General features: G+C 38.6%; 1 protein-coding gene across 9 annotated transcripts in view; it reads left to right on the plus strand.

Annotated features, from left to right (window-relative positions):
• The window catches only part of CHD7 (chromodomain helicase DNA binding protein 7), a 130,965-nt gene that overhangs the window by 2,506 nt on the left and 107,900 nt on the right, over positions 1–20,559 (plus strand). For 5 of the 9 annotated variants that reach the window (XM_051770804.1, XM_051770865.1, XM_051770873.1 and 2 more), the window contains exon 2: positions 432–535. The exons of 2 other annotated variants lie outside the window; for them this stretch is intronic. The gene's annotated coding sequence lies outside the window, so the exon portion shown is untranslated. Of the gene's footprint in view, positions 1–431; positions 536–19,896; positions 20,028–20,559 lie in introns of all 9 variants that reach the window. 2 more of the 9 variants (XM_051770823.1, XM_051770843.1) reach the window with 2 other exon arrangements.

Below are 20,559 nucleotides of genomic sequence, written 5' to 3' on the forward strand. Positions count from 1 at the left end.
TTTCTGCCTTTGTTTTCGTTTGGGAAGGGGCTGAGCGTGCCTCCCCACTACAGAAAAGGGCGATTTTTTAATTTCCAAGAAGCTTTATTATTTTCTTTTCTTTTTTTTTTCTCTCTTTTTTTTCCCCCTCTTTTTTTTTATTTCCCCAGCCAGTCGGGCTTCCTTCCGCGGGTGTTTGACTCCGGGAATATCCGTATAACATTGGTGCGATAAGTTTGTTTCTGTGTCGATGTTCGTCTCGATTTTTACTCTCATCAAAGCAGATCGCGGGCTGTGTTTATCCTGGAAGATGGCTTTCGGGATAATGTGTTAGCCTTTTTTTTCCCCTTTTTTTTCCTCTTTTCCCTTTTTCTTTTCTCGTGGTATACGGGACTAGTGGAGATACAAACAAGCAAGTTGAACAAAAAATGTTTCTGTTCATTTCCTCACAGATCATCCATTCTAACGACGGCAAAAAAATCTTAATGACTATGACCTTAGCAGCATGGGTAGCTGATTTATCCCAATTATAAATCCCGTTAGTTTGCGGTAATGTGTGAGTATCAATATATAATTCATATTAAAAAGCATGATCCGTAATTTTATTTTTTTTTTTCTGGTAGAAGTTGAAATCCGTTGTTTTCCAATGAGAGTGCTGCATCTGTCGCTTGGAGTGTTTTTGTCTCGCTGTTGCACAACAGAGGCTCTCTAGTCTTTAACCTAAAATGGCAGCTTTAATTTGACTGGGGCCCATTCATTGACAATGATAATAAAAAGGCTGAAAGCTAAATGTAGCTGGGTGCTTGGGGCACGTTTGCAGAACACTCTCCTCTCCATTGCTGGGCGCTGCTAAGAGAGGAACTTAGAAGCTCTCTAGTTTCTATCGTGAAAGTTTCCAATACTTTTTTGTTTCCTCATTAAAAAAAGGAAAAAGAAAAAATTGCATTGCTCAGCATAAACCACATTTTAGACGTCCGGGTTGCTGACAAACTTACCGGTAAGGGGATAGTTAGACAGAACTCCTTCCAAGAGGGCTGCATTTATAACAACAGCGCAAAAATTCTAGTAATGCCTTTTAAAATAAGATGCAGTCCGGGGGAATATTAACCGTTTGTTTCTGAGGTTTGTAACAGGTGATTAGAACAATTACATTCCATATATTTTCCTATCTCCAGTTACTAAAAGCAAGGAGTATTGCTTGTTTCTTCTTGTTTGGTGTTGTAAATGTTCTCAGGGTTTCACAGAGATCCTTTTGATAATGTGCTATTTTCCTCTAGGATAAAACCACAACTGCTTGGAAGAAGTGATTGTTTTTGCTGAGAGACATAAGTTGAAGTCTGAAACAGTTTTACAAAACAAAATTTTCCCCACTAAAGCACTGGAAAATGCCATAGATTGACACATCCCCTTGTCTTGCCTTTCTTTTAACCTGAACTGCTTATTTTCAGTCTCTTTTGAACTTGCTTTTTTAGTAAGAAATTTATAAAGATCATTATTAAAGCTGTCGCACAGGCTCTTAGAAGAGCATTAAATGCTTGTGATTGCATGTTTAACTGAATTAGTGATTCACTGATACTAATTGGATAATTGTATTTGACCAAATATCTTACTAAATATTTAACAATGTAATGATATTTCTGTTATTACTTGTAAATTCTGGCTAAGTTATTTAAACAGTGGAAAAAAACCTCGTATTTGAAACCTCAGATGATTCTATTGCCTCTTCGGTAATGAAGGAAAGTTTTGATCATAGGCAAGGATCACGCCGTCCTTTTAGGAAAATAACAGGGTTTAAGGAATATCAGTAAAAATGAAGTATAGCAGAATAGTCTCTGCTGCAATCAAAACTCTGTACAGTGGTGGGAGATTTGAGTTATGACCAAATTTTTTTTTATGTGGTTAATGTAGAAACCTGAAGCCTTGGGTCAAAAGAACACTGTAAAGGCTTCCCGATCTGTGTAGAGGGGTCAGTTAACCTGAGTGTAGCTTTTTTTTCACACAAGTTATTTGCTGTTTTGAACTGAAAAGATTTTGATGAATGTTCACCGTATTTGCCGTTAACGCTCAAATAATATTAGGAGTTTTATAAGATGTAAAATGAGTTATTTGCAAGTCAAGGTGAAACAGGCCGATGGTGAAGCTGCAAGCAAGTGTGCTGAAGAAGGGGATGGTCTGCTTGGTCCAGGCTTGGCATGGGTGGGTGGGTGTTGTGGTTGGCGGGCCTGTGCTGCCCTGGCAGGTCTGTGCCCCATGGATGGCAGCTGTGCAGGCAGGACATGGCCTAGGCCCTTCACTGGAGGAGAACCTGCAGCAAAAGGATACAGCAAAACCTTAAGAAACCAACAAAGCCAGCCCAGGTGTGATTTTTCTGTAAAGGCCTCAGTGACAGGGACTTCTCAGGTTTTCCAAGACTGCTGAAGTGTGGCAGTGAGGCTCTGTGGTTTGCCATATTTATGGCATCCTATAACAGGTGGCTGTTTGGGGTTTTGTTTGAGGCATATGGCATGATAGGTAAAGGTTGTTAAAGGTGGGAGGAGGAGGAAAAAGTAACCAGAAAGAAAGAGGGTGGAAATAAACATGTGTTTCCTTGAATCCTGCACCCTTACCTCTATCCTTTATTTCCCACTCATTTTTACATTAATTTTCAGAGGGAAGGCCTTTAGAACCTGATGGTCAGTATTTGCTCTTGTGAATCTGGTGTTATTCAGAGAAATTTTCTGACTAGCAAGGATACAGGCAACCGTGTGACAAGAGGTGTGTGTATCTGACCGTCTTCCTTCCTCAGTTCCCTTAAATCCTGACTTCCAAACCCTTATGTATTTGCTGTGAACAAATCACTAACTGCTCAGATTTATGAGCTGGTTAACTGATGCCCATAAGTAACATGGGTGATACTTTTATGTTACTTTAATATTCCCTGTATACATGAGAAAATGGCAAATTTTAGTAAATAATTAAACTGTCTTTCTGACAAATGAGTCTTTTGTGTGTAGGTAAGGCTTTAGATTTCACTTTTCCAACAGAAAAGTTATTGTATTAATTTACTGCATCAATTTAGCTTCATCAAGACAGACATCAAATCCATCGTTTCTCATACTTTGTGTTTCCATGAATAGCTTGTTTGTACAAATACAAACCACTGGATTTTAATGGAAGAAAGTCTCAAATATTGTCTACATTGTAGCAGTGATAAAAAGGCAAAGGGAAACTCCAACTACAATTTATTTTTTCAACTCTTTCAGAGGAGGGGGTGAGGTACAATATGCAGAAACATCCAATGTTTGTATTAGGGTTCTGACAAAATACTGAAACCTGATGGAAGAGTTTTTCTCCTGATTTTTTTCTGCCTGCAGAATCAAACTGTACCTTGCAGTGTTTCGTATCTTACCCAAGATCAGCAGTCATGGAAATACCACGTTGTAGTTCCACATTAAAATTCTTCCTTGGAAAACTCCTTGGTTGGAAGGCATGATGCAAAAAATAAAAAGGAGGCTGTGACCTAAAGAACATGCTCCAAGAGCCCAAATATGACAACAAAGCTCTTAAGGGTATTCTTAAGTATACAAAAGCTGATTAGCTCTTAGCTTCCAACATTTTCAAAGATGTAAACATGCACCTAGAAGAAGCCAAGCCAAAACTAAAGGTCTTCATGCTGCCAGTTGGGTTCTCTGGATGCTGCTCTGGAGCAGTTTCTAAACGTCCTGGTTATTTTGCTGCCGTTACACTACATGAATTCTCCTTAAAAAGAGGGGGGGGGGGAAAGGAAAGCAGAGATATAACTTAATTTAAACATTTTCTTTTAAAAGTTGTAATTCAATAAAAGTGCTAATTATCAAATAAGATACTGTATTAGTAGAGCTTGTAACACGTTATTTTGAAAGCTTATTGGCATATGGGAACTAACCAGAAGCCCTTGCTGGCATGATGTAGGGCTTGCTTTGCTTTGTAGTGACCTATATAGCTATTTTGGGTGTGGTTTTGCTTGGCTTTCGTGGGAGCTGAGTCCAACCTTCCTCTGACATAGACAGTTGCTGTGATGACAGGGCCTTGAGGGGAATGGTGGGGAATAAATAACTTTGGGAATCAATTGTCTGGAAAAAGTCATTGCAGCCAAAATGTTTGCTGTCTTCCTAATGGTTCTGAGGGGAAGATTAAATTCAACATATATGGCCCTGGTTCTAGAGGTTATTCTGTTCAGGTCTCATTTAAATATGGGCTGGTGATTGTGTTGAGCAGCGCAGCAACTTACCTGCCTGTGATTAGCTGGCATGTGGAGAATTCAATGCTGGCTAGTTTTGGAAGCACTTTATTTTAATGTCTTTGAGCCACTTTTTAAGCTATTCAGTTGAGCTTTCTGTTTACTGCTAGAACTTCAACAGGTAGCTGGCTTTAAAATTTTTTCTTTGTGATTTTTGAAAGAAATTGACCACCCTACAGTTTATTTTGTTTGCTGTCTACAAAATAGGCATAACTTCTTAAAACATTTTGTAGAAGTGTACATCAGATGTACAAAATATGATTTCTTTTGTGCAGCAAAGCCAGTTCTGCTCTAAAAACTAAAACTTTTATTTTTCTTTCCTGTCTGCTCCCCCCCCTCCAGCTTTCCTATAGATTTTTTTTTTCCTCTTTAGATTGTGCCTTTCCTGTTGAGTTTTTAATCTTCTTTCCAATTCATATTGCTCTCTGTTTGGTTAGCAGAGTTGTGTTTTCTTGCCAGCCCGAGATAATTAGGATATGTTACAAAATAAACATGCGTTTCAACTCCTAATAATGCTGCTTTCTACCCAAAGCATGGAGGATGCTTTTGTTGATGTGGGAAAAGCTGGCTGGCTGGCTGGCTGCACCAAAGCCTGATGAAGTCTCGCATTAGCCTGGATGCTGTCCTGGCAAGGAGATGGTCAGCAGTGGAGAACCAGAGCAGAGGGCTACTGCAGCCTGCTGACAGCTTTCCAAAAGTTCTTCATGACCTCTTGAATAGGAAAGGCCTCTCGTTTCAGGTTTTGTTTTTGTGACAATGACATTATCCCATCTTTTAACAATTAAGACATGTAGCTGTAATGGTTTCTCTTGCTATGTGCACCGAGCAGTTGTGCGTGGGGAGGGTCAAATCCCATGACAGCTTTGAAATGGACATAGCCACTGTGGGCTATCCCTTGCCAAACAGAAATTTGGGATGTGGGGGGGAGCTCCTGGGGGATTGTGATGTTTCTGAAGGGAAATAGGGGCACTTTGGAGACCAACAATTATGTGACCACTGATACAGCAGATCAGAACATGGAGCAAGTCCAAGGAAGATTTTAATAAAGGCACTTTTGTCCTCGACCTTAAAAAAGGAAGCCTGTGGATTTATTTACAGGGTAAACAGAATTTGTTAAATGGGTAATCTTTAGGTGCGAAAGAATACTGGTTATTCTTTGAGAGAGAATTCAGGGGAAAATGAACTAAAACTGAACTGAGAGCTGAGATTTTAGAAGTTTAGACATCAGTAATAGGACAAAACAAGGAGAAAGTCTTCATAGAAAGCATTGAGGTAGTGCTGTTCTGGGAGAAATGTGAAACAACTCTTACATGACAGAAACTGAGAAATTCAGTTCAAGTCTTTGGTATTAACTTGGGTGAGCTAATAAGTGGGAAGTCCGAGTTGATGACAGCTTACAAGAAAACATTCTTTGCTTCAAAGAAGATCCATCAATGTAGCTGTTGAGATTGAAGTCCAAAGCTGAAATGCTACTTGGTGAATTATCTTGCAGGAAAGTGTGTGGCAGTCTGTACTGTAGAGAATAGCAGTTTAGTATTTCTTCAAGTTGAAGATCAGCAGCCAAAAAGGTGATACAACTGACTTCATTTCTAATGCTTGATAGGAGGAGGATTGAGCAAAGGAGGGTAATGTTGAGGCTAACAGATGTTCAAAAATCACTCTGATAAGGCTGAGATAAAACTGCACGTAGGTGAGAGACTGGTAAATTTCAAAGATGCATCTTAATTAGTCATTTAGGATGTATCAAATGCTTTTACAGTCTTACCTCTTCCTGGACAGGAGAGCTTATCTGAAGTCCAGAAATCAAGTATCTTGCTGCTTGTAGTTCTGTATTTGAATGTGCATTGTTTGGTCATGTGGGGTAAGAAATACCTAAACAACCATAACTTCAGTTATTGGTTTGAAATAAGATTTAAGAATGTGATTTTATTTCTTTTTTTGTCTCAACTGTCTGGCATATATTTAGGCAAGCCCTATGGCTTTTTGAGAGTGTGCTCTGGTTTGCACTGCCTTTGGAGTGGAGTAGCTGCTTATTGGATTTGGTGATTTATTGCAAGGCAAAAAACAGGCAGGTTGTCATCTCCGGTTCTTGGTTTGAGAGGTACAGGGACTATGTTTCTAGTTCCTGGGAAGATCAGGCAGGCTTCACAGGGTGATGTAGTTGTGTGAGGATGACTTAAAGGAAGGCCCTCTGACATAGTAGCCATAGCCTATGTGAGTTCAGAGATTCCTTTAAACTCTGATGAGGGGACTCTAAGTGTAATTCTTGCCTCGAGTTGTTTTAACCGTGAAGAATTAAACTGAGAGTTTATAGTGAGCAATTTAATATCTCTCTTGATTTAGGAAGGAATCATTCAGAAAGTGAGTTAAATAGGGGTTTCTGGACTGCCTCAGGTTGTAAGTCTGGGAGAGACCTGCTAAGTAATTCAGTTTATTTATCAGTACCGCTGCGAGATGTCTGCTGTGCTTTGCATTCAGTCGGCTCTGTAAGTGGGGTACAGCCTCACTCATCCTTACTTTAATCATCATTCTTTCATTGGTAGGGAAGTGAATAAGCAGGCTTCAGCTTCACTTCCCCCCTCTTTCTGTCTTGATCTCTGCAAAGGTACATTGTCATTTTTGTTTGGTTTTTTTTTTGTACAGAAGCAAGTGAAGGCAGTTACATGTGGTTCTTTAATTCTATTGTAACCTTCACAGAGGTTACTGAAAAAACCCCGCCTCAGTTTCACCTGCATTTCTCCTTTCCTTCAGTTCTGCAGTACTCCCCAGCCCATGCCGCCTTCTCTCACAGAAGTGACTCTTACTGAATGCACTTGGGTGTGTTAAACAGGATTTGAACCTTGTGGCAGCCATGCAGAAGGAAATGGCATGGCTCTTGGAAGAATTAGCTTCTTACAGGCACTGCTAGAACAGAAACATGTTTTACTGCTTGGGTGCAATAATTGTAGTAGGTAGTAGTCTTAGAAGTCAAGATGTTGCACTGAAAAAAGAAAAATGGAAGGGGGGGTGTTTGTGTGACTTTTCACTTACCATGGTTAGAATTAGGGAAATGCTGTGGTTAAGGTGACTGAGTTCTTGAATGGTGAGTTCTCAAGGAAGAAAGTTAATTCCTCAGATGCCTTGGCTGCCCCCTGCCCAAACCATGACTACTTAATTTTGGGGGGGCTAAAAAAGAAAACCATGGCTACAGAAAAGATGGCAGGTGAAAGGAATTGCTTCCATTGCTCTTCTGATAAGAAATTTCCATAACACAGATTAATCTCCTTGATATATTTCTCTTCTTCTTTCTCTGCCTCCTCTCCTAAAAGAAAGGAAACCAGAATGCCTGACTTTCTGCCTGCCTCTCTGGATGAAGGATGGATGACCTTTGGTTTGTCAGTGGTTCATGTGTGATTTCCCTGCTGAGATTGTCGCATGACCAGTGGCACAACTGGACTGTGCAGTATGGGGCTGGTTGGGCAATGCGAATTTTTGTCGTGTGAGGAACTGGACTAGGAGGGGCTCTTGGAGGTGGATATTAGTGTCAGCTGGGATGCAGGCTGTGTGCCTGATTTTTATCCCTGGTGGGGCTTCTGGGATCTGCTGCTGTCTTCCTCTCTGTGCCTCTGTCTCTCTGTCGCATGGAGATTCGTGGTGTTCTCTGTGGCTGCCCAACATTAAGATTTTTGGTAGGAAGCTGGTAGGGTCAGGAAGGCTGAAAACCCTTTCTCTAATTTGAGGTGTGATGATGGTAGTGTTTTGGGGCAGGGTGCTTCTTCTCTTCAGTGCATATTGAAAGGAGCTGTTTCTCTTTCGAGGTGCCTCCAGGTAGGCAGTGGACTTTGAATAGCAAGGTAAGGACTCCAGCAGCTGAGCTGTCCCATGTGCTGCTGTCATTAATTCAATTTGGCCATGGGAGTGATACATTTGATACATGTTGACTTCTTGTGTCTCTAGCGAAATGGCGCATCCACAGCAGGCAGTCCACCACATAGGAGGCAGACTGATCCATGAAGAGAAATCTCTGGGCAGAAAACCTGGTGACTAGGCATCTACAGCACCTGTTGGCTCAACTGTCTCCATCCAGGTTCTTTCTCTTAGGCACATCAGCCATCCTCTAATAGCTTCACTTTGGAAACTGGTGACAACTTCAGCAGAAAAGGCAAAGTTCTTGCTGTATTTTGCTTCTCAGAAACACTTGTTTCTCCATCATAATGCTTATTGAGATTGGTGGTCATGTTCCCAAGGCTTTTTTTATTAAAAACCCACCAGCAAACAAAACCAACATAAAACTAGGGTGAAATATGCCAAGCTTTCTTTACCTTCCTCTTCCAGTTGTTATCCTTATCTTGATACTACATTTGTAAGAACTTTTTATTTCCTTCTGATGGAGTGTAATACTTAAATCTGTGGAAGAATACATATTACCATGTATTCTTGTACAATAAGTTTTTTGTAGCCCGAAAGATAGCTGGAAGCTGTTGAATACCATTTTATGGTCCATCTAATCATTTGTAAGTCAGAGTACAGTTTAAGAAACGTAATGAGCTAATTTAACCAGACCTTGTTCTGAAAGAAGAAGTCTCCTCTCTGCCTTTGTCCTCCTGCACCCTTCCTCACAACCACATGGCTCTGCTACTTTCTTTTGGCAGCAGTGCTTGTCAGGTCCTTCTGTGAGCCACTTTAGTTTACCAAAATGGCAGAAAAATAACTCTGTAAAATGGAGAGCATTTTGCTGTTGTAATGAATCAAACTGGCTCATAAAAGGATCTGATGAACACCAGAGCTGGTACTTAGGACGAGGGGGGCCGCTGGCTTGGAGAGCAGCAAGCGCTTTTCATCTTTTCATTTTGGTGGCAGTGAGCAAGTGGATTGGATCAGTTGCCTGGGAACCTTCATGGGAGAAAGAGAAATGGAGTAATCATCTGTGAAGCAAAGGACACCAAAAGAAAAATGTGCTGGCCTGAGTTCAAATTGATATTAAAATTTGTTTATTCTGGTGGTGCTATGGATTGCATGCTATAAACAATTTGTTAGAATTAATAAGCTACTGCCCAGAAATGAGTTTTCTTCTTGAGGTAGGAGAACAAAAGCCTTAAAGATTTACTAATATATAAATATCTTGTCTGCTATTTCAAATGTGAAGTATTTAATCTTTGAAACAACTTATTCACAAGTGTTTTGTGGTTTGTTTGTTGTTTGGGTTTTTTTGGCAACTTTGAAGTTCTCTGTTAGGTTTATCAAATTTTATCAAGTCAGTGTTGTTTCAATGTCATTAAGTTTCATCAGTCAGTAATTCAGTGGATTCCCTTATTCAGAGTTTTATCCCAAGTATTTACCTTATTCCTCCTGGTTTGAGATGGAATAAGAGTTTGGTAAGAGAGTTTGGTGGCTGAGACTGTTACTTTCTGTCATAGTCTAAAGCTTTCTGATAATGAAATGAATGCACTCCTACTTGTTAAAATTGGTGAAAAAAGTACATTGCAAGTCGCTCCTGTAGTACCGTCTTTTGCTACTCTCCAGAGAGAAAAATGGACAGTTGATACTGTGTAGCTCAGTAGAGGAATGAACACCTTACAAAAAAATCAGGGATTCTGACTGCAGCTTCTGCTCAATCCACCTGCCAGCTTGAGGTGACTCAGTGTACCAGAAATGTGGCATGAGAAGCTGCTAGCTTTCTGAATAGCCTTGGCTGTTTTGTCAAGTTACTTGTGTAAATTGCCTGCAGTGTGACAGAAAGGGGATTCTTAGCAGGTGGAAGAGTGGGAGCTCATGCTTTCCTTCCTGTTTTTCTCAAGATTTGGGTAATTCTATATGCCTTAATGGAAGGTAAACACTTGTCATAGCTATAAAAAACCCAAACTCCCATGTAGTGCACTGTCTAGATTCCTTTCTTTGAGTTTTACATCTAAAAAATTCCCTTTCAAGAGCTACAGGGGATGGTGGGAGCAGCAGGATAGGGGACTTACAAATTCTATCTTAAGGACATTGTAAGCTGCTTTTGGTGAAAACTCTGAGGAGTGGTGGCCCTCACTAGCACTGTGTGTGTTCAGGATGAATATTGTGGTTACTAAAAGCAGCTTGTTTACATTAGGAATTGTATGTGCTAGCTCTAATGGGCTTTAGGAAGCCCAAAGCACAGCTGTAAAACATCTGTCTCAGGGACCAGATCTTATCTGTCTGGTGAGCTGTTGTCCTGCATTTCATATTCAGATTTAGAAGAGAAATAAAACTTTTCTTTTTTTTAATAGAGAAGTTCTTCGCCATCCTGCTTGAAGACTGGATTGCACTTGAACAGCTATCATGCTGTTGTCTTGAATACAGAACTTAAAATAGTGACTCCGTATTAACTTAACTCCACTTCCTCTTTAATCCGATCATCTTGCTTGCTATATGACCTTATAACACCTTAATTTAAAGGCTGCTTATTCCAGTGGATTAAATTTGGAGGTGTCTGGTGTGGTGGGCATTGCTACAGGAAGGGCTTAAGAGGAACTTAAGCAACAAGAGCAACTTTGTTGCTTCAAAAAAAAAAAAAAAAGGCATTTGGAATACAAGCAGGAAGGGTATTTTCCCACTTTGGGATGGTTACTGTTGCTGGACAAGGCTATGGACAAGGCTTGCTGTGAAAGGGCAGGAGGAGTTCTGAGCACATAGTTCCGCTGTACCGTAAGGAAAAGTACATTCGTTTCCAGTGTGTAAGTTTGACGCTTCTTGTCTCAATTGCACGTGGAAGTGATAGAAGGCAAAATATCTGTTTAGTTTAGGCAGCTCCAAGTGTTTGGATAGTTTTTCTTCAAGGCTAGTGACCTGAGCAGGTGTTTGGAAGCCAGGATCCTAAGTGCTACTCCAAACTGGTGTACCAGGTTCATAGTGAGGTATTTTGTGGTCCATCATATTGGGATGTGTAATAGTTGCTGATTACCCAGCAGCACTCATCAGATGATCTCGGTTCTTTACCAAGTGTTAATTTTGCCTTGATACTGCTCTTGTGAAGTAGATAAATGCCCTCCTTAAAAGGGGAGTTGGTCTGACATTTAGCACTTAAAAAAAATCTGTTTTAAGTGTGTTTACAGTCTGTGTCCGAGTAGACTGCGATTTTTCAGAATTTACATCTTCTTCCTTTAAATATTTTTCTCAGGAGTAAATTCTAAACAATTGTACTTTTTGTATTGAGTTTAGGGACTATAAGCTTCCCTCTTGTCCCATACAGTTTCCTTAACAAACTCTGCCAAATAGTCTGCAATTGTATGTTGAGTTTAGGTTTGGGAGTAGAAAGAGTTCAGAGAAGATACTTTGTATTCTGTGCTAGGTTATTAGCCATTTTGACTTGCACTTTCTGTCAGATTATTTTTCCATCTCAAGTCAAGTTTTTAACCTGACTAAACTAAACTACAGCCAAACAGTCTCTTTGAAAACTGCATGTTTCCAAGCAAGGGTATGTAATTTCTTTGTTGGTGTGATCTGGGTGTTATGGTGAGTTTTACTGTACCTATGAAAAGTTTGATTGTTATGAGTCCTTGAAAATAAACCACTGGCTTGTGCTGCCTTCTCTTTGACAGAGGTTTACCAGAAGGCCTGCTCTGCACTGGGAATATGCTGCTGCCTTCAAGCTTGGGCTGTGCTTGGCATACGGTGGCAGCAGCACCTTTCTTGGGTTGGAGGAAGCAGGGCTGGGAGATGCTTACAACAGCAATAGCCGTGCCTTCTGTATTTGTTAAGGGAAAGATTTGTACCCTAATTTAGGAGATGGGCATGGTCCCCACTTTATGGGGACCATGGGTTTGTTTTCAGCAGCTAAGATGTTGCACAATGACTTGTGGATTGGAGCCGAGGATTGAATTCAGTCTTCCAGTAATTCCTTTAAGTGCTTAACCTAAATATGTTGTAGTTATTTTAAGTACCTTTTTATAACAGTAATAAAGCTCCAGGCCAGTGCTTTGAGCTGATACTATCTTTTACATATGCTGTTTAAATCAAAAGTGTGAATATTTTATTTTTTTCATCACTTAGTGTTGTTTTTAAGTCTTTTTCCTTCAAACATGAAAAAAATGTTTTTAGTGCAAGCTCAATATTCCTAAAATGTCAATGTATAACACAACTTTGTTTTGAGTTATTAAAAATCCACTTTTTTTAGTTGCAAAAAGTGAACTTAACCACTGCAGGTACTGAGTAGCATGCAGAGAAGTACTGCTTGTGCTGCAGTATTTAGTATTGTCAGTATTTTTGTTGCCTTTTTTTTCCCCACTCTTTAAGGGGTTAAAACCAGATCATAAACTCTTCTCTGAATTTTCTGTTGTTGGAATAGCGTAATTTTTATACAGGACTGGTAGAATTTCAGTAGACTCTGATACAGTTTTGGGTGTCCTTGTCTGTCTCATGCTCTGATCCTCTAGAATGTTGTAATCTCACTTGTATTCTTGAAGTATTGGTAACGTGGACTAAGATACAGCATCTTTATGAAAGGAGGGTGAAATGATATACTGGAAATTGTGTCTTAGTGAAGTAGCATAGTTGTCAAGAGCTATTAAAACCATGTTGTGAATATCACCTTACTTTTTCAGTACCGGAGGTCTGTCATCCAAAATCCTGTTTCACAGTGACCAGGGTGGAGGCTATCCAGAAACAGAGCAAGCCCCCCCTTAGCCTCTACAACTCTGCAGCTTAGAATTGTCTCAGAAAAAATGATAGGTAATGCTTAATGAATTTTTCTTGCATGAATTCATCTAGTCTTCTCTTGGTCTGTGTAAACTCTTGGCTTCCATTGAGACCATGGCAATGAGTTCTGCAGCTTAAGTACACATCATATGAAGAACTGCTTCCTTTTGTTTGTTTTATTTTGAACCTACCACCTGCTAGTTTTGTTTGATGTTCTCTAGTTTCCTTGTTAAAAGAGAACAATGGTTCACTACTTACCTGTTCCATGCAGCTCCTGATTTCGTAGGCTCTTTTATTCTCTCCCTGGTTGTCCCTTCTTGCTGGAGATTTTGAAGGGTCTTCAAATGCCCTCTCTGGGCTGTCAATTTAAATTTTGAAGTGGAGGTGAGCAGAGCAAATACTAGCACTGCAGCAAGACAGAGATACCTCACAGACTTGCGTATCTCATCTTGTACAATTCTGTGGGTTTTTTTTCCCTTCTCTTTTTTTCTTAAATATGCCTAGTATTCTGTTTACTCTTCTGACAAATCTTGTTTTCCTAGATCTATTTATTCTGACTCCCAAATCTCTTTATTGATGATGATCATGTGAGAGCTCAGTAAAATGTATGTAAAACAGTCAGATTGTATTTCCTCAGATGCATTGTCTTCTATTTACCTACACTAAATCTCATCTGCACTTTATTACACCTTCACTGGGTATGATGCTGCTTCCTGCATAGTGGATTTTAAGTTTTAGTAAAATAAACTTGTTAATATTATCAGCAAACTCACTTCAAGCTTCACCATCTGTTTCTAGATCTTTTATGTGCATGCTGTTGATGCAGGTCTAGAAAAGAGCTGGGTGATATTTTCTAGTGTTTTTTTCCTGTTTTGAACTGGTTACTTTTATCCATGTGAAGGCCTTCCCTTTTTGCTGTTGTAGCTTAGTTTCCTTAGGAACTATTGCTGGAGGACCTTTGTTCAGCAGCTGGCATGCATTTTGGTCATCCAGGTTAGCTCAAACTTTGACCACTTACCAATTGCTTCAGTGAAATCTCCTATATTATTAAGACAGGACTTTTCTGTGGGAAAGCATAGGTGTCACTTCTGTAGCCTGTACTAAGCTATGTGCCCGTGTTGCTTCTATCTTCTGCTTATTTGGCCTGCTGAGACCTTGGACTTGTTGGTCTGTAGTTCTTGGCAGGCTAAAGGTGTGACCACCTTTCAAAACCGATGCACCATTGATGTGAAAGTAGTGTTTGTCTCCGAGATATTATGCAGCACAGTGGACAGATAGGCTATTTTATCCTTCAACTCTTCGGAACTCTTGGTGAATGCCATCTCACACTGGTAACTTGCTACTGTTTGCTTTGGTTTGACCAAAACTACCTCTGAGGATTTATGTGACTAAGGAGAAAGCTTCCCTTAGCTTCTCCAATGACAGTAGATGCAGAAAACTTTAATTTTTATTTTCTTGGAGTACTTTTTTCATATCTTGGTTATATATTAGTCCAGTGGATTCTCTAGCAGGCTTCATACACCTGGCATTTGTGGAAGGACCTTTTATGAATTTGCTCTTTTAGGAGCATATCTTTTGTTTGCAATTTTCCTTGCTAGTTCTTTTTGTCCAATTTATTCACTTCTTGAAAAATGTTCTTACTGGTAGCCTGAGAGTAAGCACTCCAACAATGTGTTTTTGTTGCTTGTTGCTTTTTTAGGAATACTAAGTTTAAATATATTTAATGAATTTCATTAGCAGTAGCCATGAGTCATGATATACTTAAGTCAAATATGACATGAACAAATCTGAATGTAATATAATTTGATGTATGTTTAAATAGTCCATGATCTAGTTAAAATGTAGCAGTGTTGCCCTCTGTGCTTTACCATAACTTCATGTAAATTGTTTGATAAATATGGTTTATATGCTTTTATACTGTGATTTCTTCTTGCCAGAAAACCAGTCACCTTACCAACTTGTACAAGTGGAATGGAAATTTATTTCAAATGCCACTGATTTATTTTGGAGTGAGACAAAGTACGTGACTGTGTCCTTCAGTTATAATTTCCCATCAATTGTAAATTGATGCATTTGTTCAAATATACAGTATAATACAGTATTACAATCAAGCTGTAGTTATCATGGGAGCCATAACTTCTGCTTTTCTTTTTCTTGGTTCTCTGTGTGAAAAACCGTACTGTAATATATTATTTAATTGTTTAATACTGAGGTCTCTCTGTTTTATCATAGTATGTGACATGCTACAGTACCACTCTGTATAAAAACCTTTGGTGCTTGAAGCAGTGGTGGAACAGTAAGAGTTTATTCATGTCTTCATGTATAGATGTGTGAGTACCATATTTAGAAAAACTTTTGCACAAATAATAACCACTTCGTACTGGGGTTTTTTGAGATTTTTGTTCCTTTGCTTAGCTGAAAATGACTTGGAAAGTTGTAAGTCTGCAAATCTGTTAATTTTTAAACTTTCTCATGAATCTGACTACAGCTTCTAGATAGCATGCCATTGTGTGCAAGATAACTCATAAGTTGTTTTTTATTCTGATTAAAATACAAGTTAAATTGCAGTCAATAGGCTTACAGGTAAATTTGGTGAGGGTAACAGGGAGAGGAACTATAGAGAAGTATAGGCTTTTGGTTTAAGAAAGAACTCAAAGGAATTTTAGGATGTGGTCACTTCTTAGTTCATCTAATTACTGGCAAAGTACCTAGAAGAAAGTGGAGGAGTGGCTTTCTGTGTGCAAAGTAAAGGTTGGTAACAGAATCTGAAGTAACAAGAGTTGAAACTAGTCCAACCTAGAAACAATCAAAAGCAGCGTGTTCCAAGATGGTAAAGTCTTTTAGGTGCTAAACGTAAGGGTGCTCTTGCCAGTTTTTGTATCTCTTCCCTAATGAATGTGTTTTGAACTTCTCCTCCAAAGTGACTGCAATGAAGAATGGAGGGGGATTCTCGCATTCGTTTAAAAGCTGTGTAGTTGTGCATTAGTAGAACGTATCTCTACTACTGGAAGATCACAAGCTATCAGTCATTTAGTGCTGAGGTTTAAATGGAATAGGTGCTTTTATAGGCTGATTTATTAGAATACATTGCTTATAGGCTTGCTGAAAAATGTAACTAGCAAATCTGATGCGAAAAAATGGCATGAAGGTAGTTGGGGATTTCGTCATGGTCTATGAATAGCTGATAAGCAAAACGAGGTGCTGCAATGCTGTTGATTTCTCTCTCAACCTCCTTGTCCCTTATGCCCCCCACACTTGGAATTTGAAAATGGCATTGGGAGAGGGAAGTTGGTCTTAATCTAGTAGCTTGAACAAAGCTATGGATTATGTATAGGTATCTGCCCCTGTTTCTGTGATCCTTGTCAAAGGCTATACCGCTTTTGTTCCCCTCATGCACCAGCAGTAAGGCAATATCTTTTTGCGTCTTTTAAAAGGCAACCTTTCTGCTGACCAAATACATTTTTCAAATAAATTTAGTGTTAATGATTTAATGATCTTGTTAGTATTATCTTAATTTTATTATTAAAGGGGATATGTGGCATGAGGTTAAATCATGTGCTTTGTTTTAGAGGACTGGAACTAGATGATCTTTCCAACCCAAACCATTCTATGATTCTGTGATTTGTGAAGCAGTTAATGCATTAGCAGAATAGAGTCACAATGTAGGCTTTGTTGTAGAATAAAATCAACACTGACTCTTTTTCACAGTAAGTTGCCAGTTTTCCTTGCCTTTTCAAAGGCTTGGATACATACTTGTTCCTTCTGGTCTACCTTGAAGTTTAACTACAATAGCAAACGCTATGAAATGTTGTGTGGAAAGTACTTTAAAATGTTCATAAAGATGGACTAACCCACCATGGTTCTGATGGTTCTGATGCCTCCTTTCCCTCCTCCCCATATGATTATTGATCTGAATCCTCAGATATTTTCCCATCACTTGGCTGGAAGGAATTAAATTGTTTGTTTCTGTTTAAGCGCTGTTTTTGCATAGTGAAGAATGATGATTTTTCATTCCTCTCTTGTCCTTTTACCCATATATGTCTAGAAAAGAAATAGTCAAACCACCAGTTATATTTTTAGCTGGTAGAGAATAATAATAATCCAGGCATTTAATGTATCGGGTATAAAAGAAAAATGCTTATCTGAATATTCACGTAGATTTAACTGTAATACAGAGAAGATCTATGTTTGGAGTACCTTCTGAAAAGCGTGTAACTGCAAGGATGAAAAAACAGAAACAAACCAATATGGCCCATTTGAGTTGGTAAGCAAGTTGGCGCCCTAAGGTGAAGGGTCTGGATAGTTTCAGAGTATGGGGACACGATTTAAGACAGTAGTCTTAATCACCTGGCTTGGAAGTAAAAATACAACTTCTGTGTTTAAATGGAGGCATGTTTACAATCGGTAACACTGTTGACACCAATGCTACAAACACTGCATTTTTATAGACTGACATCCCATACATCATCTCCAGCCTTTTCTAAAAATTGCGAGATCTGAATGTCTTGCTGTATTCTGTTTTGTGATAAGCCTGATTGCATCCAGCTACTCTTCTGGTCATGGACCATCTTTACCCTGTGTGATTACACAGTTGCTGTGCATTAACTAATGGAATCCATAATATGTTTAAATACATGCACAACTGTCATTTTCTGTGTTTAAAAACTCCGAACTTTATATTAGGTTCTCATGTGTCTTACGATTTTCTCTTTAAAATCTTTGTGCAGTTAGTAACTTAGTTCTTCTGTCTAATTCACAGCACCCATAAAAGTGATCTGTGAAGGAAAGATCATTGGTTGGGGTTTTTTTTGTTTGGGTGGGTTTTTTGTTTTGTTTTGTTTTTTTTAACGTGAAAAAATTTAAAGTCATATATGTTGTGCATCTTAGTCGAAGTCAAGGTTTCTGTAACATGAAATGTCATTCACTGGAATTAAACTGATTTCATACTGAGGCTTCTGTTTTAAGATACAGGTATTTTCAACAGTAGAACGTTAAAAATGGTGTCTTGAAATATGCCTCCGTTATCTTGAAATATGTCTTGAGTCAGCAGCTAAGTCAAGTTCTGGTTTTGAAACCTGATAGATCCCAGCCTCTGGTATTCCTTCAAATAAAACTGTCTTTAGCTTAGAGATTGAACATTTGGAGTTAGTCATAGATGTGAGCTTTGTGAAGTTGTGAAAATGAGGCTCGGGTTACAGAGCCAGAAATCACTCTTTTAGAAGTTTAATTTGTTCGTTCAAGAGATTTGGCATAGCCAAGGGTAGAAACCTTTTCTCCAGAATGGCATTTACTTTCCCTATATCCGTGTGTTTATTTCATTTTTTGCTGGATAGCTAACTGACCACAGCAAAGTGATTATGTGAGGTAAAGCTGAAAAATTACAAAAAAAAAAAAAGATTGCCCTCTTGCACTATTTTTTTTTATATTAATTAGAGATTATTCTTCATTTATGACCCTTAAAATCCATATTTCCTGCTAGAGAACTAATAACACTTTAGCGGATCAAACCTCTCTCTCCGGTCCGTAATAAATACAGCCTATGCTGTAGATATTTGCTGTAAGCTTGGGAATCAGATTTCTGCCAGTCTATACATTTTCATTTTCTTATATTATTTGTTGAATATAATTATGATTTAGTTGATGATCACTGCACTTGATGGACTGAGTCAATCCACTGTATGTAACTTTAGGTAGAAGATCACCTATACAGCGATGCCAAATGATAAAGCCACTGATAATTTATTTTTCTCCAGGAATAGTATTGCAATTCCGTCATATCACAGTTGGTATCCCTTTAAAGCAGTTTCTAAATTGTTGGAGAAGCATCCTGTGTGATAGCTCTTGTATTCAATGAGTTCTTAGATGTTTCTGAAAGATTTATAGTGAAGTCCAAAGCATTTCAAGGCCAAGTATAGCAGTCTTGTCAGATGCAGCTTTACAGCCTGGTGACTTATAATGAGAGTAGAATGTAATTAGAAATTGTCCGTGTCTTTACTGAGTACTGATGAAAACTATGGCTCAAAGGTTAATTCAAATAATAATTAATATTGGTTTCTGTCAGAACAGGGTGGTAATGAAATCTTTGTCGTACAATGACTTTGATTTTAAGAAGTGGGTGCATAAGAAATAGAAGCTACAGTTTACCCTTTCTGATTATATTCAGTTATCTTACAATCAGCATGATGGCTTGATAAAGCATAATTTGAGGGCAATTTAAACATACTCAGAAATATTACAACCTACAGTGAAAATCATCTAACATGTTGCATCTTTTTAGGGACATAGATTTATAGCTAGATTGCTGACGTAGATGGATTTACTACAAATGATCCTTGAGGACTGTGTATGACTTCTTTTGTTGTTGTTGTTGATAATAACTGATCAATACCATGTGTTTGTGGAAAGTCTTCGTAATAAGATTCGCTAGCATGAGAAATGTGGGATGTTACATTGATGTTTGTTTAAATTGGACTAGTTTCAACGAAAGCGATAGACCAGGTTTTGCTGGCAACCAAAACAAATTCTGTTCAGTTTCTTTTCCCCGAGTTGAAATTTTCTATTGGAAAAAAAATAAATGCTGTTAGTTTTGCTGAAGCCAAACCCATAATTTTTCAGTTGCCAGTAGTCAGTGAGCTATTAGACCTGTTATTTTGAGAGGCATTTCATGAATACTTTGCTGTCTCCTGATTTTTCTGTATCTGCTCTGATCCTGTCCTTAAAATCTGCCTACTGAAAAGATTCTCCAGAAAGTTACAGCCACAGCTTGGGTTTATGGGTCATCATCGTTCTGCATAACATGCCTTTCTCACACCTTCTATTCAGTCTGCTTGACTTAAATGCTACTGCACTGCCTACTACAATTTTAAATTTGCTGTAATTTTAAGGCTGTTTCCTCTGTTGCCAAAAAGGAAATCTAAACTCCTCTAAATTAGATTTCACAAAGATGAGGTATTTTCATTCTTATGTGTGTAAAGTGACCAAAGACTGATTTTATTTTTTTTTTTTTTTTTTTACTCATCCAGATAATGCTTTCCATACAAACTGCTTCAATTCTTGAGAAGGAGAGAGTCTGTAGTCAAGATTGGACTTTTTGGGAGCAATGACAACCAGCAGGGAATGAGTTACATGGTGGGGGTGAGAGCTGAGAAAGGAGGTGTGCATGTGTGTGTTTGAGGGGTGTTTTAAAACTGCTGATAGTGAAGCATTATGTTGGTTTCTTGGAGCTATTCCTGTTGTTTTTTCTTCATATGTTCTCTCAAAACCTGGGATAAGAGAGTTCTGTGCTATGCTGAAGTATCTACTAGATGAGGTGGAAAAAAAACCACCCTGGATTTTAATGGTAGCACTGGATTAAAACTCACTGTGCAAATCAGATGCTTACATTTTCTCTTCTGTATTTTATTATAAGCAAAGAAATACTGGCTTGGGAACTGAGCTGCACTTAAGAGTCTTCCTGAGATGTCTGAAACTTTGAAAGCTCTAGTGACCAAACTTGACCAGGAAATAGAGACTTTTTATCTAAAGTAATCTCCATATAAGTTTTTGAAGACTAACAAAGGAAAATCTAAGGAATGGCTGAAACCTTTCTTACTGAATTAGGGTTGCACGTTTATGCTTAATGATTTGGTTCTTTAAGAGAATTGTTGTCCGTAGAGTTGATCCAGCATCTGTAGAAGGTCTGCTAT

This window comes from Manacus candei, unplaced genomic scaffold, assembly GCF_025592945.1.
Source record: "Manacus candei isolate 608988 ecotype Guabito, Panama unplaced genomic scaffold, ASM2559294v1 h1tg000008l, whole genome shotgun sequence".
Classification (NCBI taxonomy): Eukaryota; Metazoa; Chordata; class Aves; order Passeriformes; family Pipridae; genus Manacus; species Manacus candei.